General features: G+C 47.7%; 14 non-coding genes across 14 annotated transcripts; all 14 read left to right on the forward strand.

Moving 5' to 3' along the window:
* The first annotated feature begins 480 nt into the window (after positions 1-480).
* On the forward strand, positions 481-644 carry LOC115414427 (U1 spliceosomal RNA). Its single transcript, XR_003934635.1, has one exon. It is a non-coding gene; the product is annotated as a U1 spliceosomal RNA (small nuclear RNA).
* An 803-nt stretch (positions 645-1,447) lies between these two features.
* Positions 1,448-1,638, forward strand: LOC115414446 (U2 spliceosomal RNA). The gene has a single exon (XR_003934648.1). It is a non-coding gene; the product is annotated as a U2 spliceosomal RNA (small nuclear RNA).
* A 660-nt stretch (positions 1,639-2,298) lies between these two features.
* Positions 2,299-2,462, forward strand: LOC115414423 (U1 spliceosomal RNA). The gene has a single exon (XR_003934631.1). It is a non-coding gene; the product is annotated as a U1 spliceosomal RNA (small nuclear RNA).
* Positions 2,463-3,265: 803 nt separating this feature from the next.
* On the forward strand, positions 3,266-3,456 carry LOC115414444 (U2 spliceosomal RNA). Its single transcript, XR_003934646.1, has one exon. It is a non-coding gene; the product is annotated as a U2 spliceosomal RNA (small nuclear RNA).
* A 657-nt stretch (positions 3,457-4,113) lies between these two features.
* Positions 4,114-4,277, forward strand: LOC115414465 (U1 spliceosomal RNA). Its single transcript, XR_003934662.1, has one exon. It is a non-coding gene; the product is annotated as a U1 spliceosomal RNA (small nuclear RNA).
* An 803-nt stretch (positions 4,278-5,080) lies between these two features.
* Positions 5,081-5,271, forward strand: LOC115414440 (U2 spliceosomal RNA). The gene has a single exon (XR_003934642.1). It is a non-coding gene; the product is annotated as a U2 spliceosomal RNA (small nuclear RNA).
* A 657-nt stretch (positions 5,272-5,928) lies between these two features.
* Positions 5,929-6,092, forward strand: LOC115414443 (U1 spliceosomal RNA). The gene has a single exon (XR_003934645.1). It is a non-coding gene; the product is annotated as a U1 spliceosomal RNA (small nuclear RNA).
* An 803-nt stretch (positions 6,093-6,895) lies between these two features.
* On the forward strand, positions 6,896-7,086 carry LOC115414441 (U2 spliceosomal RNA). The gene has a single exon (XR_003934643.1). It is a non-coding gene; the product is annotated as a U2 spliceosomal RNA (small nuclear RNA).
* Positions 7,087-7,743: 657 nt separating this feature from the next.
* On the forward strand, positions 7,744-7,907 carry LOC115414404 (U1 spliceosomal RNA). Its single transcript, XR_003934614.1, has one exon. It is a non-coding gene; the product is annotated as a U1 spliceosomal RNA (small nuclear RNA).
* An 802-nt stretch (positions 7,908-8,709) lies between these two features.
* LOC115414439 (U2 spliceosomal RNA) lies at positions 8,710-8,900 on the forward strand. Its single transcript, XR_003934641.1, has one exon. It is a non-coding gene; the product is annotated as a U2 spliceosomal RNA (small nuclear RNA).
* A 657-nt stretch (positions 8,901-9,557) lies between these two features.
* On the forward strand, positions 9,558-9,721 carry LOC115414432 (U1 spliceosomal RNA). The gene has a single exon (XR_003934639.1). It is a non-coding gene; the product is annotated as a U1 spliceosomal RNA (small nuclear RNA).
* An 805-nt stretch (positions 9,722-10,526) lies between these two features.
* Positions 10,527-10,717, forward strand: LOC115414442 (U2 spliceosomal RNA). The gene has a single exon (XR_003934644.1). It is a non-coding gene; the product is annotated as a U2 spliceosomal RNA (small nuclear RNA).
* A 660-nt stretch (positions 10,718-11,377) lies between these two features.
* On the forward strand, positions 11,378-11,541 carry LOC115414424 (U1 spliceosomal RNA). Its single transcript, XR_003934632.1, has one exon. It is a non-coding gene; the product is annotated as a U1 spliceosomal RNA (small nuclear RNA).
* An 806-nt stretch (positions 11,542-12,347) lies between these two features.
* LOC115414448 (U2 spliceosomal RNA) lies at positions 12,348-12,538 on the forward strand. The gene has a single exon (XR_003934650.1). It is a non-coding gene; the product is annotated as a U2 spliceosomal RNA (small nuclear RNA).
* Positions 12,539-19,486: the final 6,948 nt, after the last annotated feature.

Raw genomic sequence — 19,486 nt, forward strand, 5'->3', positions numbered from 1 at the left:
GGGCCGAGATTTACCTGGACCGCTGAGTGTGTTTTCTCGGCCCCGAATGGCACCCCACAGGGTGGTGGCTCAAACGGGACGGTCCCTTTTGATTAGGCTTAAACGTCAGTTTCCACTGGGATATCTAAATGCCCGCCCATGCTGGCTAGGTAAGATTTCGCCCGGTAGTTTCAAGACAAGTAAGGCTTTGGAAAACCATGTCTCTTTACCGGGGCCCTGGGCCAATCAGAGGGCGCAACCGTCGACAGTCAGTGCGGGAGGAGGAGGAGAAAAGCCTCGTGGGCGAATTCCTTGGTGCATGCTTATCCCCCAAATAGAGATTGCTCACACATTTCTCATGTGGCTGGTCACCCGCCGGGGATAAAAAATGTCACCGATGGTGCTTTCAGACTGTGCTTTGGGTGCCGCGTGAATGATGGGCGCCATAGGTCAGCTGGGCCTTTCTGTAAAACACCCCCTTTTGTGGTGCGCTTGTGCCTCATACTTACCTGGCAGGGGAGACACCATAATCAAGAAGGTGGTTCACCCAGGGCGAGGCTCAACCATTGCACTGAGGTTGCGCTGACCCCTGCGAATTCCCCAAATGTGGGAATCTCGACTGCATTATTTCTGGCAGTTTGGGACTGCGTTCGCGCTCTCCCCTCAAAGTATGTTCAAAGAAAGAAAGGTGGGGGCATAAAATATAAAAGTATGCGCCAAAGGAAGAAAAGGGGCTGCGGCCCTGCGAGAAAGCGCAGTGGCTCTTTCCTCGCTAGAGAATGGAAAGAGTCAAAAGCTCTGAAATGGGGCAATTCACATCATCGTTAACATGTGATGAAATAGCTTTCATTTCAGTTTTTACCTGCGGAATACCATTTGTGTCCTGCTCCGCAGGTTTGCTAACTGTGTGCAACTTCTTTTTTTTTCTTAAAAGCATGGACTTACCGTCATGCCGAGCTGACCTGTAGGGATTGGCGTGTCGCTTTGGTCGGCGCACCTTGAAGGATGAGTTCAGGCTCAGACGGAGGGAGGGCGCGGCAGAGAACAAACAGTTGACTTTGTCTTTTTTTCACATTCAAGAGAGCGGACGGAGCTCAGACTTCCACCGAGAAGCCGCTTGCAACGTGGAGCTTTGCTAAGCTGTTAGCCAGCGTATGTTGTTTCTTTTGGGACCGTGTACATGTACTGGGTGACTGAAAGGAAAAAGCTTGGGCTGGGCTTTAGACGGCAGATGTCGCCAAGTTAGACAGTTGCAAGTCACATGACTAGAAATGCCATGAAGTGTCTTTGGTGGTTTTATTAATTTTCTGGAAGAAACGGACACTCGTAGCGTACCTTTGTTTCCACGTTTGACTGTACTGCCAGTGTCCCATAAGAATGCGTCCGTCGGCTCAGGTTACACTCCGTTAACCCGTGACGGAGAATTGCAATGCGGAGAATGGGCCGCTCTTGTCGACCTCCACCTCGCATCGCTTCTCGGCCTTTTGGCTAAGATCAAGTGTAGTATCTGTTCTTATCAGTTTAATATCTGATACGTCTCCTACCCGGGGACCATATATTAAATTTCTTTTTAGCTCAGGGAGCTGGAGTAGGGGCTTGCTCCATCCGCTCCACGCATCGACCTGGTATTGCAGTGCTTCCCGGAACGGTGCGACACTTTGTCTCTGTGTGTCAAATGGTAAGAGCTTGCTGTTGACCTCGTTAGACATCCAACACAACCGCTGTTTGTGTGTGTCTCCTTGGAAAAGGCTTTGGTTAAACCACTGCCTTGCAATTCACTCACAAACGGTGGGAGAGAGTCTCTGAAATGTTGTGCCGCTCCGTTTCACTTTGCCCGGGTCGAGATTTACCTGGACCGCTGAGTGTGTTTTCTCGGCCCCGAATGGCACCCCACAGGGTGGTGGCTCAAACGGGATGGTCCCTTTTGATTAGGCTTAAACGCCACTTTCCACTGGGATATTTAAATGCCCGCCCATGCTGGCTAGGTAAGATTTCGCCCGGTAGTTTCAAGACAAGTAAGGCTTTGGAAAACCATGTCTCTTTACCGGGGCCCTGGACCAATCAGAGGGCGCAACTGTCCACAGTCAATGCGGGAGGAGGAGGAGGAGAAAAGCCTCGTGGGCGAATTCCTTGGTGCATGCTTATCCCCCAAATAGAGATTGCTCACACATTTCTCATGTGGCCGGTCACCCGCCGGGGATAAAAAATGTCACCGATGGTGCTTTCAGACTGTGCTTTGGGTGCCGCGTGAATGATGGGCGCCATAGGTCAGCTTGGCCTGTCTGTAAAACACCCCCTTTTGTGGCGCGTTTGTGCCTCATACTTACCTGGCAGGGGAGACACCATGATCAAGAAGGTGGTTCACCCAGGGCGAGGCTCAACCATTGCACTGAGGTTGCGCTGACCCCTGCGAATTCCCCAAATGTGGGAATCTCAACTGCATTATTTCTGGCAGTGGGGGACTGCGTTCGCGCTCTCCCCTCAAAGTATGTTCAAAGAAAGAAAGGTGGGGGCATAAAATAAAAAGGTATGCGCCAAAGGAAGAAAAGGGGCTGCGGCCCTGCGAGAAAGCACAGTGGCTCTTTCCTCGCTAGAGAATGGAAAGAGTCAAAAGCTCTGAAATGGGGCAATTCACATCATCGTTAACATGTGATGAAATAGCTTTCATTTCAGTTTTTATCTGCGGAATACCTTTTGTGTCCTGCTCCGCAGGTTTACTAACTGTGTGCCACTTATTTTTTTTTCTTAAAAGCATGGACTTACCGTCATGCCGAGCTAACCTGTAGGGATTAGCGTGTCACTTTGGTCGGTGCACCTTTAAGGATGAGTTCAGGCTCAGACGGAGGGAGGGCGCGGCAGAGAACAAACAGTTGACTTTGTCTTTTTTTCCCATTCAAGAGAGCGGACGGAGCTCAGAGTTCCACCGAGAAGCCGCTTGCAACGTGGAGCTTTGCTAAGCTGTTAGCCAGCGTATGTTGTTTCTTTTGGGACCGTGTACATGTACTGGGTGACTGAAAGGAAAAAGCTTGGGCTGGGCTTAAGATGGCAGATGTCGCCAAGTTAGACAGTTGCAAGTCACATGACTAGAAATGCCATGATGTGTCTTTGGTGGTTTTATTAATTTTCTGGAAGAAACGGACACTCGTAGTGTACCTTTGTTTCCACGTTTGACTGTACTACCAGTGTCCCATAAGAATGCGTCCGTCGGCTCAGGTTACACTCCGTTAACCCGTGACGGAGAATTGCAATGCGGAGAATGGGCCGCTCTTGTCGACCTCCATCTCGCATCGCTTCTCTGCCTTTTGGCTAAGATCAAGTGTAGTATCTGTTCTTATCAGTTTAATATCTGATACGTCCCCTACCCGGGGACCATATATTAAATTGCTTTTTGGCTCAGGGAGCTGGAGTAGGGGCTTGCTCCATCCGCTCCATGCATCGACCTGGTATTGCAGTGCTTCCCGGAACGGTGCGACACTTTGTCTCTGTGTGTCAAATGGTAAAAGCTAGCTGTTGACCTCGTTAGACATCCAACACAACCGCTGTTTGTGTGTGTCTCCTTGGAAAAGGCTTTGGTTAAACCACTGCCTTGCAATTCACTCACAAACGGTGGGAGAGAGTCTCTGAAATGTTGTGCCGCTCCGTTTCACTTTGCCCGGGCCGAGATTTACCTGGACCGCTGAGTGTGTTTTCTCGGCCCCGAATGGCACCCCACAGGGTGGTGGCTCAAACGGGATGGTCCCTTTTGATTAGGCTTAAACGTCAGTTTCCACTGGGATATCTAAATGCCCGCCCATGCTGGCTAGGTAAGATTTCGCCCGGTAGTTTCAAGACAAGTAAGGCTATGGAAAACCATGTCTCTTTACCGGGGCCCTGGGCCAATCAGAGGGCGCAACCGTCGACAGTCAGTGCGGGAGGAGGAGGAGAAAAGCCTCGTGGGCGAATTCCTTGGTGCATGCTTATCCCCCAAATAGAGATTGCTCACACATTTCTCATGTGGCCGGTCACCCGCCGGGGATAAAAAATGTCACCGATGGTGCTTTCAGACTGTGCTTTGGGTGCCGCGTGAATGATGGGCGCCATAGGTCAGCTGGGCCTGTCTGTAAAACACCCCCTTTTGTGGCGTGCTTCTGCCTCATACTTACCTGGCAGGGGAGACACCATGATCAACAAGGTGGTTCACCCAGGGCGAGGCTCAACCATTGCACTGAGGTTGCGCTGACCCCTGCGAATTCCCCAAATGTGGGAATCTCGACTGCATTATTTCTGGCAGTGGGGGACTGCGTTCGCGCTCTCCCCTCAAAGTATGTTCAAAGAAAGAAAGGTGGGGGAATAAAATAAAAAGGTATGCGCCAAAGGAAGAAAAGGGGCTGCGGCCCTGCGAGAAAGCGCAGTGGCTCTTTCCTCGCTAGAGAATGGAAAGAGTCAAAACCTCTGAAATGGGGCAATTCACATCATCGTTAACATGTGATGAAATAGCTTTCATTTCAGTTTTTACCTGCGGAATACCTTTTGTGTCCTGCTCCGCAGGTTTGCTAACTGTGTGCCTCTTCTTTTTTTTTCTTAAAAGCATGGACTTACCGTCATGCCGAGCTGACCTGTAGGGATTGGCGTGTCGCTTTGGTCGGCGCACCTTGAAGGATGAGTTCAGGCTCAGACGGAGGGAGGGCGCGGCAGAGAACAAACAGTTGACTTTGTCTTTTTTTCACATTCAAGAGAGCGGACGGAGCTCAGAGTTCCACCGAGAAGCCGCTTGCAACGTGGAGCTTTGCTAAGCTGTTAGCCAGCGTATGTTGTTTCTTTTGGGACCGTGTACATGTACTGGGTGACTGAAAGGAAAAAGCTTGGGCTGGGCTTAAGATGGCAGATGTCGCCAAGTTAGACAGTTGCAAGTCACATGACTAGAAATGCCATGATGTGTCTTTGGTGGTTTTATTAATTTTCTGGAAGAAACGGACACTCGTAGCGTACCTTTGTTTCCACGTTTGACTGTACTGCCAGTGTCCCATAAGAATGCGTCCGTCGGCTCAGGTTACACTCCGTTAACCCGTGACGGAGAATTGCAATGCGGAGAATGGGCCGCTCTTTTCGACCTCCATCTCGCATCGCTTCTCGGCCTTTTGGCTAAGATCAAGTGTAGTATCTGTTCTTATCAGTTTAATATCTGATACGTCCCCTACCCGGGGACCATATATTAAATTGCTTTTTGGCTCAGGGAGCTGGAGTAGGGGCTTGCTCCATCCGCTCCATGCATCGACCTGGTATTGCAGTGCTTCCCGGAACGGTGCGACACTTTGTCTCTGTGTGTCAAATGGTAAGAGCTTGCTGTTGACCTCGTTAGACATCCAACACAACCGCTGTTTGTGTGTGTCTCCTTGGAAAAGGCTTTGGTTAAACCACTGCCTTGCAATTCACTCACAAACGGTGGGAGAGAGTCTCTGAAATGTTGTGCCGCTCCGTTTCACTTTGCCCGGGCGGAGATTTACCTGGACCGCTGAGTGTGTTTTCTCGGCCCCGAATGGCACCCCACAGGGTGGTGGCTCAAACGGGATGGTCCCTTTTGATTAGGCTTAAACGTCAGTTTCCTCTGGGATATCTAAATGCCCGCCCATGCTGGCTAGGTAAGATTTCGCCCGGTAGTTTCAAGACAAGTAAGGCTATGGAAAACCATGTCTCTTTACCGGGGCCCTGGGCCAATCAGAGGGCGCAACCGTCGACAGTCAGTGCGGGAGGAGGAGGAGAAAAGCCTCGTGGGCGAATTCCTTGGTGCATGCTTATCCCCCAAATAGAGATTGCTCACACATTTCTCATGTGGCCGGTCACCCGCCGGGGATAAAAAATGTCACCGATGGTGCTTTCAGACTGTGCTTTGGGTGCCGCGTGAATGATGGGCGCCATAGGTCAGCTGGGCCTGTCTGTAAAACACCCCCTTTTGTGGCGCGCTTGTGCCTCATACTTACCTGGCAGGGGAGACACCATGATCAAGAAGGTGGTTCACCCAGGGCGAGGCTCAACCATTGCACTGAGGTTGCGCTGATCCCTGCGAATTCCCCAAATGTGGGAATCTCGACTGCATTATTTCTGGCAGTGGGGGACTGCGTTCGCGCTCTCCCCTCAAAGTATGTTCAAAGAAAGAAAGGTGGGGGCATAAAATAAAAAGGTATGCGCCAAAGGAAGAAAAGGGGCTGCGGCCCTGCGAGAAAGCGCAGTGGCTCTTTCCTCGCTAGAGAATGGAAAGAGTCAAAAGCTCTGAAATGGGGCAATTCACATCATCGTTAACATGTGATGAAATAGCTTTCATTTCAGTTTTTACCTGCGGAATACCTTTTGTATCCTTCTCCGCAGGTTTGCTAACTGTGTGCAACTTCTTTTTTTTTCTTAAAAGCATGGACTTACCGTCATGCCGAGCTGACCTGTAGGGATTGGCGTGTCGCTTTGGTCGGCGCACCTTGAAGGATGAGTTCAGGCTCAGACGGAGGGAGGGCGCGGCAGAGAACAAACAGTTGACTTTGTCTTTTTTTCACATTCAAGAGAGCGGACGGAGCTCAGAGTTCCACCGAGAAGCCGCTTGCAACGTGGAGCTTTGCTAAGCTGTTAGCCAGCGTATGTTGTTTCTTTTGGGACCGTGTACATGTACTGGGTGACTGAAAGGAAAAAGCTTGGGCTGGGCTTAAGATGGCAGATGTCGCCAAGTTAGACAGTCGAAAGTCACATGACTAGAAATGCCATGATGTGTCTTTGGTGGTTTTATTAATTTTCTGGAAGAAACGGACACTCGTAGTGTACCTTTGTTTCCACGTTTGACTGTACTGCCAGTGTCCCATAAGAATGCGTCCGTCGGCTCAGGTTACACTCCGTTAACCCGTGACGGAGAATTGCAATGCGGAGAATGGGCCGCTCTTGTCGACCTCCATCTCGCATCGCTTCTCGGCCTTTTGGCTAAGATCAAGTGTAGTATCTGTTCTTATCAGTTTAATATCTGATACGTCCCCTACCCGGGGACCATATATTAAATTGCTTTTTGGCTCAGGGAGCTGGAGTAGGGGCTTGCTCCATCCGCTCCATGCATCGACCTGGTATTGCAGTGCTTCCCGGAACGGTGCGACACTTTGTCTCTGTGTGTCAAATGGTAAGAGCTTGCTGTTGACCTCGTTAGACATCCAACACAACCGCTGTTTGTGTGTGTCTCCTTGGAAAAGGCTTTGGTTAAACCACTGCCTTGCAATTCACTCACAAACGGTGGGAGAGAGTCTCTGAAATGTTGTGCCGCTCCGTTTCACTTTGCCCGGGCCGAGATTTACCTGGACCGCTGAGTGTGTTTTCTCGGCCCCGAATGGCACCCCACAGGGTGGTGGCTCAAACGGGATGGTCCCTTTTGATTAGGCTTAAACGTCAGTTTCCACTGGGATATCTAAATGCCCGCCCATGCTGGCTAGGTAAGATTTCGCCCGGTAGTTTCAAGACAAGTAAGGCTATGGAAAACCATGTCTCTTTACCGGGGCCCTGGGCCAATCAGAGGGCGCAACCGTCGACAGTCAGTGTGGGAGGAGGAGGAGAAAAGCCTCGTGGGCGAATTCCTTGGTGCATGCTTATCCCCCAAATAGAGATTGCTCACACATTTCTCATGTGGCCGGTCACCCGCCGGGGATAAAAAATGTCACCGATGGTGCTTTCAGACTGTGCTTTGGGTGCCGCGTGAATGATGGGCGCCATAGGTCAGCTGGGCCTGTCTGTAAAACACCCCCTTTTGTGGCGCGCTTCTGCCTCATACTTACCTGGCAGGGGAGACACCATGATCAAGAAGGTGGTTCACCCAGGGCGAGGCTCAACCATTGCACTGAGGTTGCGCTGACCCCTGCGAATTCCCCAAATGTGGGAATCTCGACTGCATTATTTCTGGCAGTGGGGGACTGCGTTCGCGCTCTCCCCTCAAAGTATGTTCAAAGAAAGAAAGGTGGGGGCATAAAATAAAAAGGTATGCGCCAAAGGAAGAAAAGGGGCTGCGGCCCTGCGAGAAAGCGCAGTGGCTCTTTCCTCGCTAGAGAATGGAAAGAGTCAAAAGCTCTGAAATGGGGCAATTCACATCATCGTTAACATGTGATGAAATAGCTTTCATTTCAGTTTTTAGCTGCGGAATACCTTTTGTGTCCTGCTCCGCAGGTTTGCTAACTGTGTGCAACTTCTTTTTTTTCTTAAAAGCATGGACTTACCGTCATGCCGAGCTGACCTGTAGGGATTGGCGTGTCGCTTTGGTCGGCGCACCTTGAAGGATGAGTTCAGGCTCAGACGGAGGGAGGGCGCGGCAGAGAACAAACAGTTGACTTTGTCTTTTTTTCACATTCAAGAGAGCGGACGGAGCTCAGAGTTCCACCGAGAAGCCGCTTGCAACGTGGAGCTTTGCTAAGCTGTTAGCCAGCGTATGTTGTTTCTTTTGGGACCGTGTACATGTACTGGGTGACTGAAAGGAAAAAGCTTGGGCTGGGCTTAAGATGGCAGATGTCGCCAAGTTAGACAGTCGCAAGTCACATGACTAGAAATGCCATGATGTGTCTTTGGTGGTTTTATTAATTTTCTGGAAGAAACGGACACTCGTAGCGTACCTTTGTTTCCACGTTTGACTGTACTGCCAGTGTCCCATAAGAATGTGTCCGTCGGCTCAGGTTACACTCCGTTAACCCGTGACGGAGAATTGCAATGCGGAGAATGGGCCGCTCTTGGCGACCTCCACCTCGCATCGCTTCTCGGCCTTTTGGCTAAGATCAAGTGTAGTATCTGTTCTTATCAGTTTAATATCTGATACGTCCCCTACCCGGGGACCATATATTAAATTGCTTTTTGGCTCAGGGAGCTGGAGTAGGGGCTTGCTCCATCCGCTCCACGCATCGACCTGGTATTGCAGTGCTTCCCGGAACGGTGCGACACTTTGTCTCTGTGTGTCAAATGGTAAGAGCTTGCTGTTGACCTCGTTAGACATCCAACACAACCGCTGTTTGTGTGTGTCTCCTTGGAAACGGCTTTGGTTAAACCACTGCCTTGCAATTCACTCACAAACGGTGGGAGAGAGTCTCTGAAATGTTGTGCCGCTCCGTTTCACTTTGCCCGGGCCGAGATTTACCTGGACCGCTGAGTGTGTTTTCTCGGCCCCGAATGGCACCCCACAGGGTGGTGGCTCAAACGGGATGGTCCCTTTTGATTAGGCTTAAACGTCAGTTTCCACTGGGATATCTAAATGCCCGCCCATGCTGGCTAGGTAAGATTTCGCCCGGTAGTTTCAAGACAAGTAAGGCTTTGGAAAACCATGTCTCTTTACCGGGGCCCTGGGCCAATCAGAGGGCGCAACCGTCGACAGTCAGTGCGGGAGGAGGAGGAGAAAAGCCTCGTGGGTGAATTCCTTGGTGCATGCTTATCCCCCAAATAGAGATTGCTCACACATTTCTCATGTGGCCGGTCACCCGCCGGGGATAAAAAATGTCACCGATGGTGCTTTCAGACTGTGCTTTGGGTGCCGCGTGAATGATGGGCGCCATAGGTCAGCTGGGCCTGTCTGTAAAACACCCCCTTTTGTGGCGCGCTTGTGCCTCATACTTACCTGGCAGGGGAGACACCATGATCAAGAAGGTGGTTCACCCAGGGCGAGGCTCAACCATTGCACTGAGGTTGCGCTGACCCCTGCGAATTCCCCAAATGTGGGAATCTCGACTGCATTATTTCTGGCAGTGGGGGACTGCGTTCGCGCTCTCCCCTCAAAGTATGTTCAAAGAAAGAAAGGTGGGGGAATAAAATAAAAAGGTATGCGCCAAAGGAAGAAAAGGGGCTGCGGCCCTGCGAGAAAGCGCAGTGGCTCTGTCCTCGCTAGAGAATGGAAAGAGTCAAAAGCTCTGAAATGGGGCAATTCACATCATCGTTAACATGTGATGAAATAGCTTTCATTTCAGTTTTTACCTGCGGAATACCTTTTGTGTCCTGCTCCGCAGGTTTGCTAACTGTGTGCCTCTTCTTTTTTTTTCTTAAAAGCATGGATTTACCGTCATGCCGAGCTAACCTGTAGGGATTGGCGTGTCGCTTTGGTCGGCGCACCTTGAAGGATGAGTTCAGGCTCAGACGGAGGGAGGGCGCGGCAGAGAACAAACAGTTGACTTTGTCTTTTTTTTTCCCATTCAAGAGAGCGGACGGAGCTCAGAGTTCCACCGAGAAGCCGCTTGCAACGTGGAGCTTTGCTAAGCTGTTAGCCAGCGTATGTTGTTTCTTTTGGGACCGTGTACATGTACTGGGTGACTGAAAGGAAAAAGCTTGGGCTGGGCTTAAGATGGCAGATGTCGCCAAGTTAGACAGTTGCAAGTCACATGACTAGAAATGCCATGATGTGTCTTTGGTGGTTTTATTAATTTTCTGGAAGAAACGGACACTCGTAGTGTACCTTTGTTTCCACGTTTGACTGTACTGCCAGTGTCCCATAAGAATGCGTCCGTCGGCTCAGGTTACACTCCGTTAACCCGTGACGGAGAATTGCAATGCGGAGAATGGGCCGCTCTTGTCGACCTCCATCTCGCATCGCTTCTCTGCCTTTTGGCTAAGATCAAGTGTAGTATCTGTTCTTATCAGTTTAATATCTGATACGTCCCCTACCCGGGGACCATATATTAAATTGCTTTTTGGCTCAGGGAGCTGGAGTAGGGGCTTGCTCCATCCGCTCCACGCATCGACCTGGTATTGCAGTGCTTCCCGGAACGGTGCGACACTTTGTCTCTGTGTGTCAAATGGTAAGAGCTTGCTGTTGACCTCGTTAGACATCCAACACAACCGCTGTTTGTGTGTGTCTCCTTGGAAAAGGCTTTGGTTAAACCACTGCCTTGCAATTCACTCACAAACGGTGGGAGAGAGTCTCTGAAATGTTGTGCCGCTCCGTTTCACTTTGCCCGGGCCGAGATTTACCTGGACCGCTGAGTGTGTTTTCTCGGCCCCGAATGGCACCCCACAGGGTGGTGGCTCAAACGGGATGGTCCCTTTTGATTAGGCTTAAACGTCAGTTTCCACTGGGATATCTAAATGCCCGCCCATGCTGGCTAGGTAAGATTTCGCCCGGTAGTTTCAAGACAAGTAAGGCTTTGGAAAACCATGTCTCTTTACCGGGGCCCTGGACCAATCAGAGGGCGCAACCGTCGACAGTCAATGCAGGAGGAGGAGGAGGAGAAAAGTCTTGTGGGCGAATTCCTTGGTGCATGCTTATCCCTCAAATAGAGATTGCTCACACATTTCTCATGTGGCCGGTCACCCGCCGGGGATAAAAAATGTCACCGATGGTGCTTTCAGACTGTGCTTTGGGTGCCGCGTAAATGATGGGCGCCATAGGTCAGCTGGGCCTGTCTGTAAAACACCCCCTTTTGTGGCGCGCTTGTGCCTCATACTTACCTGGCAGGGGAGACACCATGATCAAGAAGGTGGTTCACCCAGGGCGAGGCTCAACCATTGCACTGAGGTTGCGCTGACCCCTGCAAATTCCCCAAATGTGGGAATCTCGACTGCATTATTTCTGGCAGTGGGGGACTGCGTTCGCGCTCTCCCCTCAAAGTATGTTCAAAGAAAGAAAGTGGGGGGGGCATAAAATAAAAAGGTATGCGCCAAAGGAAGAAAAGGGGCTGCGGCCCTGCGAGAAAGCGCAGTGACTCTGTCCTCGCTAGAGAATGGAACAAGTCAACAGCTCTGAAATGGGGCAATTCACATCATCGTTAACATGTGATGAAATAGCTTTCATTTCAGTTTTTACCTGCGGAATACCTTTTGTGTCCTGCTCCGCAGGTTTACTAACTGTGTGCCACTTATTTTTTTTTCTTAAAAGCATGGACTTACCGTCATGCCGAGCTAACCTGTAGGGATTAGCGTGTCACTTTGGTCGGTGCACCTTTAAGGATGAGTTCAGGCTCAGACGGAGGGAGGGCGCGGCAGAGAACAAACAGTTGACTTTGTCTTTTTTTTCCCATTCAAGAGAGCGGACGGAGCTCAGAGTTCCACCGAGAAGCCGCTTGCAACGTGGAGCTTTGCTAAGCTGTTAGCCAGCGTATGTTGTTTCTTTTGGGACCGTGTACATGTACTGGGTGACTGAAAGGAAAAAGCTTGGGCTGGGCTTAAGATGGCAGATGTCGCCAAGTTAGACAGTTGCAAGTCACATGACTAGAAATGCCATGATGTGTCTTTGGTGGTTTTATTAATTTTCTGGAAGAAACGGACACTCGTAGCGTACCTTTGTTTCCACGTTTGACTGTACTGCCAGTGTCCCATAAGAATGCGTCCGTCGGCTCAGGTTACACTCCGTTAACCCGTGACGGAGAATTGCAATGCGGAGAATGGGCCGCTCTTGTCGACCTCCATCTCGCATCGCTTCTCGGCCTTTTGGCTAAGATCAAGTGTAGTATCTGTTCTTATCAGTTTAATATCTGATACGTCCCCTACCCGGGGACCATATATTAAATTGCTTTTTGGCTCAGGGAGCTGGAGTAGGGGCTTGCTCCATCCGCTCCATGCATCGACCTGGTATTCCAGTGCTTCCTGGAATGGTGTGACACTTTTTCTCTGTGTGTCAAATGGTAAGAGCTTGCTGTTGACCTCGTTAGACATCCAACACAACCGCTGTTTGTGTGTGTCTCCTTGGAAAAGGCTTTGGTTAAACCACTGCCTTGCAATTCACTCACAAACGGTGGGAGAGAGTCTCTGAAATGTTGTGCCGCTCCGTTTCACTTTGCCCGGGCCGAGATTTACCTGGACCGCTGAGTGTGTTTTCTCGGCCCCGAATGGCACCCCACAGGGTGGTGGCTCAAACGGGATGGTCCCTTTTGATTAGGCTTAAACGTCAGTTTCCACTGGGATATCTAAATGCCCGCCCATGCTGGCTAGGTAAGATTTCGCCCGGTAGTTTCAAGACAAGTAAGGCTATGGAAAACCATGTCTCTTTACCGGGGCCCTGGGCCAATCAGAGGGCGCAACCGTCGACAGTCAGTGCGGGAGGAGGAGGAGAAAAGCCTCGTGGGCGAATTCCTTGGTGCATGCTTATCCCCCAAATAGAGATTGCTCACACATTTCTCATGTGGCCGGTCACCCGCCGGGGGTAAAAAATGTCACCGATGGTGCTTTCAGACTCTGAATATATTATTACTTTGGAGGACAATATAGAATATTATATGTATATATTTTATGTATGTATATGTGTTTCTGTTTTTTTTTTTATTTCTTTTTTTGTTTTGTTTTTAGTTTTTATTAATATCTAGTAGGATAAGTTGTAAATGGGTATTATCATATTAGCGTATACAGGAAAAAGGATGTGTGTTACTATTATACTATTATTATTATTATTATTATTATTATTATTATTATTATTATTATTATTATTTATTATTATTATTATTATTATTATTATTTAGTTAGTTAGTTAGTTAGGTAGGTCTTTGTTTGCTTATCAGTCATTTATGTACCAGTGCTTATAGTTTTTTGGTTGATTTTTTTTTTTATTTCACTGTCGACATGTTCGAAATAAAGATTTAATTCATTCATTCATTCATTCATGGGAATACTTTAAAATGTTCTTCCTCTATGTTTCTGAAATAAATGTCCCATTCTGACAACAAATTATTATTATATTAAACCACGTGTCACCCTGTTTTCCCTTTTTTTCCAACTCTCACTCAGGAATAAAATCCTCCTTCTAGTGTCTGTCAAACACACAGTCGTCCAGCTGGATGGGATGGAAGGTTCCACTGAAAACATGTCCAATGTGTCTGAGTCCTCCAGGACAGAGGCCTGCAGATCCCTCTGCTAGTCTGGAGGAGTCAGTGCAGCTCCATCAGGACCATCACACCGGGTGAACTTTGGTCCACAAACGTCCACTTCTGGAATCATCTTCAAATGTGACACTGAAAAATGTCAAGTCCATAGATGACTAAAACAATAAGGACTGAAATTTGGTCCATTTTTGTACTCAGTAATATTTTCAGTCTAAGCAGATCTTTTCAGATTAGTTTTGTGCTCAGGTGGTCTTGTGTCTTTGCTTTGGGTTTTGGTCCATTACTACTTTTCCACCCACAGAACCATGGTTCACTGCTTTATCCCTTCACATAAGCTTTATCCAGGTGTGTGTTGTGTTTGTGTGTGTGTGTGTGCGTGTGCGTCTGTGCGTGTGTGCGTGTGTGCGTGTGTGCAGTCAGGAACATACAATTATTTTTTTTGTCTGTTTTTTTTTTCTAAAAAGTGGTTGTTTAAAGGAACAACATCTCTCATTTCATGTTTCTGAAGAATCTCACAGATATGTTTACTATCACAACTTGACTTGAACTCAAACACAACAGCTCTGATTCTAAATGGAGGTCTACACATATTTAAACACAACAGTAGCCTATTATAATAAAAATAACAGTGTCTAGGCTGATAACATTAAGAGTTACAGGTGTAACAAGTATCCGGTTGTTTAAACCCTAATCTTGACCCTTACCATTTATGTTTTTCTCCATTTCACTATCTGTATATCCTCTGGATGTGGGATAGGCTTAATGGAGCCAGCTGAGGTTGATCGATGTAATGGGATGTCCCACTTCCAAATCTTGCTTTTTAAATATTTAACATGTAACATTTTATGTACTTATTAGGGTTGAGATTTAGGTTTACACACATATATTGTTTTAATTCTAATACTTAAGGAATGACTTTTTCATCTTAAACAATGATTCTTTTTTTATGTTTACACAAATACTGTATAAACACAAAGATATGATATTTAAATATACTAATAACAACAATAATAACAGTATCAATTTACTATCTGTACATCCTCTGAATGCCATGGGTGTTATTATGTAGACAGGATAGGCTGAATGAAGCCAGTCGTGGTCGACTGATATACAACGCATCCCACTTCTAAATCCTGTTTATGTTTTCTAACACTCATGGGTTAAAACTACATGGTTTCAGATTATTTTTCTTAAATAGGAACCAAGAAAACACATCGATTTTCCTAAATTCACAATAGATTACAATTAAATTAATAATGTAGATATTAGTTTACATTCAGATGGGTTTAGTGAGACATTTAATATCTTAATCTGTCTGTAGTTTTAACAAAATCCTGTTTTATAAGTAAATATTTAGACTTTTCCTTTTGCCTATTTTATGATGATTTAAACATTTGTTTTAATATCCTCCAAGACTACAACACATTGTTTATTTCTATGACTGCATGTGCATCTCCCAAACTACACAGCATTTATAGATCAGCCATTATCTGTGTGATCATCGCAGGCCTGCGCATCACCTTTAACTCTTCACATCAAATCGCTTTGGCTGCCAGCCTCAGTGGGAAGAGTTATCCAGACAGAGTCCCCTAACCCTGACCCTGACCCTAACGCTGACCCTGACCCTAACGCTGACCCTAACCCTGACCCTAACCCTGACCCTAACCCTGACCCTAACCCTGACCCTGACCCTAACGCTGACCCTAACCCTGACCCTAACCCTGACCCTGACCCTAACCCTGACCCTAACCCTGACCCTGACCCTAACGCTGACCCTAACCCTGACCCTAACCCTGACCCTGACCCTAACCCTGACCCTAACCCTGACCCTGACCCTAACGCTGACCCTGACCCTAACCCTAACCCTGACCCTAACCCTGACCCTGACCCTAACGCTGACCCTGACCCTGACCCTGACCCTAACCCTAACCCTGACCCTAACCCTGACCGTGACCCTGACCCTAACCCTGACCCTAACGCTGACCCTGACCCTAACCCTGACCCTGACCCCGACCCTAACCCTGACCCCAACCCTAACCCTGACCCAGACCCCGACCCTAACCCTGACCCTGACCCTGACCCTGACCCCGACCCTAACCCTGACCCTAACGCTGACCCTGACCCTAACCCTGACCCTGACCCTAACCCTGACCCAGACCCTGACCCCGACCCTAACCCTGACCCTAACGCTGACCCTGACCCTGACCTTAACCCTAACGCTAACCCTGACCCTGACCCTGACCCTAACCCTGATCCTGACCCCGACCCTAACCCTGACCCTGACCCTAACCCTGACCCTGACCTTGACCCTGACCCTGACCCCGACCCTAACCCTGACCCTAACCCTGACCCTAACGATGACCCTGACCCTGACCCTGACCCTAACCCTGACCCTAACCCTGACCCTAACCCTGACCCTAACGATGACCCTGACCCTGACCCTAACCCTGACCCTAACCCTGACCCTAACGATGACCCTGACCCTGACCCCGACCCTAACCCTGACCCTAACCCTGACCCTAACGATGACCCTGACCCTGACCCTGACCCTAACCCTGACCCTAACCCTGACCCTGACCTTGACCCTGACCCTGACCCCTACCCTAACCCTGACCCTAACCCTGACCCTGACCCTAACCCTGACCCTGACCTTGACCCTGACCCCGACCCTAACCCTGACCCTAATCCTGACCCTAACGATGACCCTGACCCTGACCCTGACCCTGACCCTAACCCTGACCCTAACCCCGACCCTAACCCTGACCCTGACAGAGTACAAACTATACATTTTGAAAAATTACCCTCAGTTCTGCATTTAATAATTTTCTGAATTTTCTTTTATGGACGTCGGTAGGTAAGGGATCGGTGGATATTTGTCCAAATTTACAGACCTAGGTTTTCATGCATGAGTGAGCAGGGGCAAATTGCGCAATCCAAGTTAAAACTGGTTTACGCAAAGTAGCGGTGGGATTTAACTCCAATTAAAGGTCATGGGAGGAGACAATGGGCATCCATCTTGTTTTTGACAAAATTGCCAGGTTACAGCCAAGGTTATTATCGTTAATGAAAACTAACGAAATGACGAAAACTACAATTGTAAAAACATTTTCTTTAACTAAAATAAATAAAAACTAGAATTAAAAGATACAAAAATAAGTAACTGAAACTGTATTGAGTGTTTACAAAACTAACTAAAAAAGATAAAAAAATTATGGATAAAATTCCCTTCATTTTCATCTTTGTCAATATCAGATTGATATGAAATTGATTTATTTCCCATAAGCAATTTTAGCTGCTGTCTCCATACGACACTTTTTGCTCCGTCACTTGTGTTCACTTGTGGTTTCCAGTCGTCTTCTGGTCCCCACTCTACCTGGAAACATGAGACTAAAGCAGCAGAGTCCTGTCTGGGATTGATTTGAATAGGAGCACAGAGAAGAAGAGAAAAGCTATAAAAAACTTAAACTAAACAAAACCAAGCATTTAGAAAATAACGAAAACGAATAAAAACTAGCAAACCTGCTCTAAAAACGAATTAAAACAAACTGAATTACAGAAAAAACAGTCAAAACTAAATAAAACTAAACTACAATGAAAAATCCAAAATTAGAACCTTGGTTACAGCATTAACACTTTGGCCACCGTGTCAATTTTATTTCTTTACCCATGGCAGCTGTTCCTGCCTTTCAAAGTCAATTCAACTTGTTTAGGCGTGGAAATGGGATGGAGGGAGATACGGAAAGATGAGTATGGCAGGATGGATTTAAACTTCCCAGGTTGCAGCCATCCTGTTATTGCAACATGCATTCTCATGTGCAGACAGGTGCTGGAATCTGGGGAGTGCCCACCTCCCATACATGCATGCATGTCGGGGTAAATCCGAGTCAGAGACAATGAGAAGCCATGGGTAAAGAAATGAAACTGACGTGGTTGCCAAAGTGTTTATGCTGTAACCTGGCAATTTTGTGGAAAACAAGATGTATGTGTGGAGTTATATGTGAAGTCTAAGGAGAATAGGAATGGTGAGAGCAGCGTCCCCTGGGGCACCCCCATGCTGCAGACTACTACATCTGACACACTGTTGTGTTGTCTCATGTACTGTGGTCTGTAGCTGAGGCAGTCAGTGGTCCACTCAGCCAGATGTTGGTCCACACCTGCCTCCTCCATCTTCCCCTGCAGCAGTGATGGCTGGATGGTGTTGAATGCACTGGACAAGTCAAAGAACATGACTCTCACTGGGCTTCCCAGGGGACTCCAGATATATCATATAACATTGTTTATTAGTAGCAGATACATGTGTCCACATTTAGAAAAGGTAGAGCCAAGAAAAACGAACAGATGCTTTAAGAGAAAACCTGGTGGTGGAGTTATTAGATCTAGGAAAACTCACTTGGTTACTTTTATTTGGACTTGGCTCTGACAGTACCCAAAATGGACTGAATGGAACACCTGAACCTTACAGCAGAGGAGAAAACTCTGGTGTTTCAGCGGGTGGATGGAAATACACCGAAAAGGAATTCAGCTCATGGAGGAATAATGGGCAGAACATGAGGCACCGGCAAAAGAAAGTAAAGAGAACGACATGTGTTATGTATGCTGGCCGTACAAGGGCAATGTATGATGGGAGAACCAGATGTGGTGATGCCTATTGTTACATGCCGAACAGCTAAAATAAACACACATTGAAACGTAACTCAGGTTTGTAATTTCCTTATGCTTCTACACTCGGCATATAGCAGTCGGATATAATAGCATGCAACCAAGGACCATGGCACACCACTGACTGGATAACACAACAGCGCTCAGGATGACAGGCTGATGTCAGGTTCCCTTACAGGTGGTGATGGGGCAGTGTTTATGGAGCTGTTCCCCACTGGGATGGGGTATTTTATGTTCTGAGTAAGGTGTGTATGTGTGTGTGGGTGAGGAGAGGGTGAGTGCATATTGCGTAGTGGAAAAGGTCAGATCCATGTGTATGTGCCAGATCCTCCTAAGAATGTGAACATGCCAGTGTCATGTTGCACAGACATTTCCAGAAGAGGTTTTCCCTCAGAAGGACAGATGGAAAGATGCTTGTGGCTGCTGAGAAGTGGACAAACAGACTTTAAAACAGACAGACGGCAGCAGGTGATGTTTATTCTGTTTGTGACTCCAGTGCTGCACCGCCTCCAAACAAACGCCGTTCCCATGAGCCTTTGAGACCACTTTACTGATTGCCTTCATGAGAGCTGTAGTTGTGTCACTTGTGGATTTGTGTCCTCTGGGACAGACAGGACTTTACAGTCCATTTTAAAACAACATCTAATTGACTTGTTCAAAGATGTTAAATGACACTATTCTCTACATCACAGGTGTCAAACATGCGGTCCGGGGGCCAAATCTGGCCCGCCAAAGGTTCCATTCCGGCCCTGCAGGATGAAAGTGCAAAAATGAACCTGAACAGTCCAGCTTGTCCAAATCCTTTTGGTTCAGGTTCCACATACAGACCAATGTGATCTACAGTAAAAATAACAACACAATAACCCATAAATACTGACAACTACAAATTATCTTTGTGAAAAATTATGTGGAAAAATTTAAGTGAAAAAAATAACATTACACTGTGAAAATATTTACAATTACAAAACTATTCTTTCACAATAAAACAAAAATAAATAAATAAATGAAAACAAAAATGAGCAACCCGAAATGTGAAATTTGAACAATATTCTGCCTGTTAGTAAATGTTTTGTGCATTT

This window comes from Sphaeramia orbicularis, chromosome 22 (assembly GCF_902148855.1).
Source record: "Sphaeramia orbicularis chromosome 22, fSphaOr1.1, whole genome shotgun sequence".
Classification (NCBI taxonomy): Eukaryota; Metazoa; Chordata; class Actinopteri; order Kurtiformes; family Apogonidae; genus Sphaeramia; species Sphaeramia orbicularis.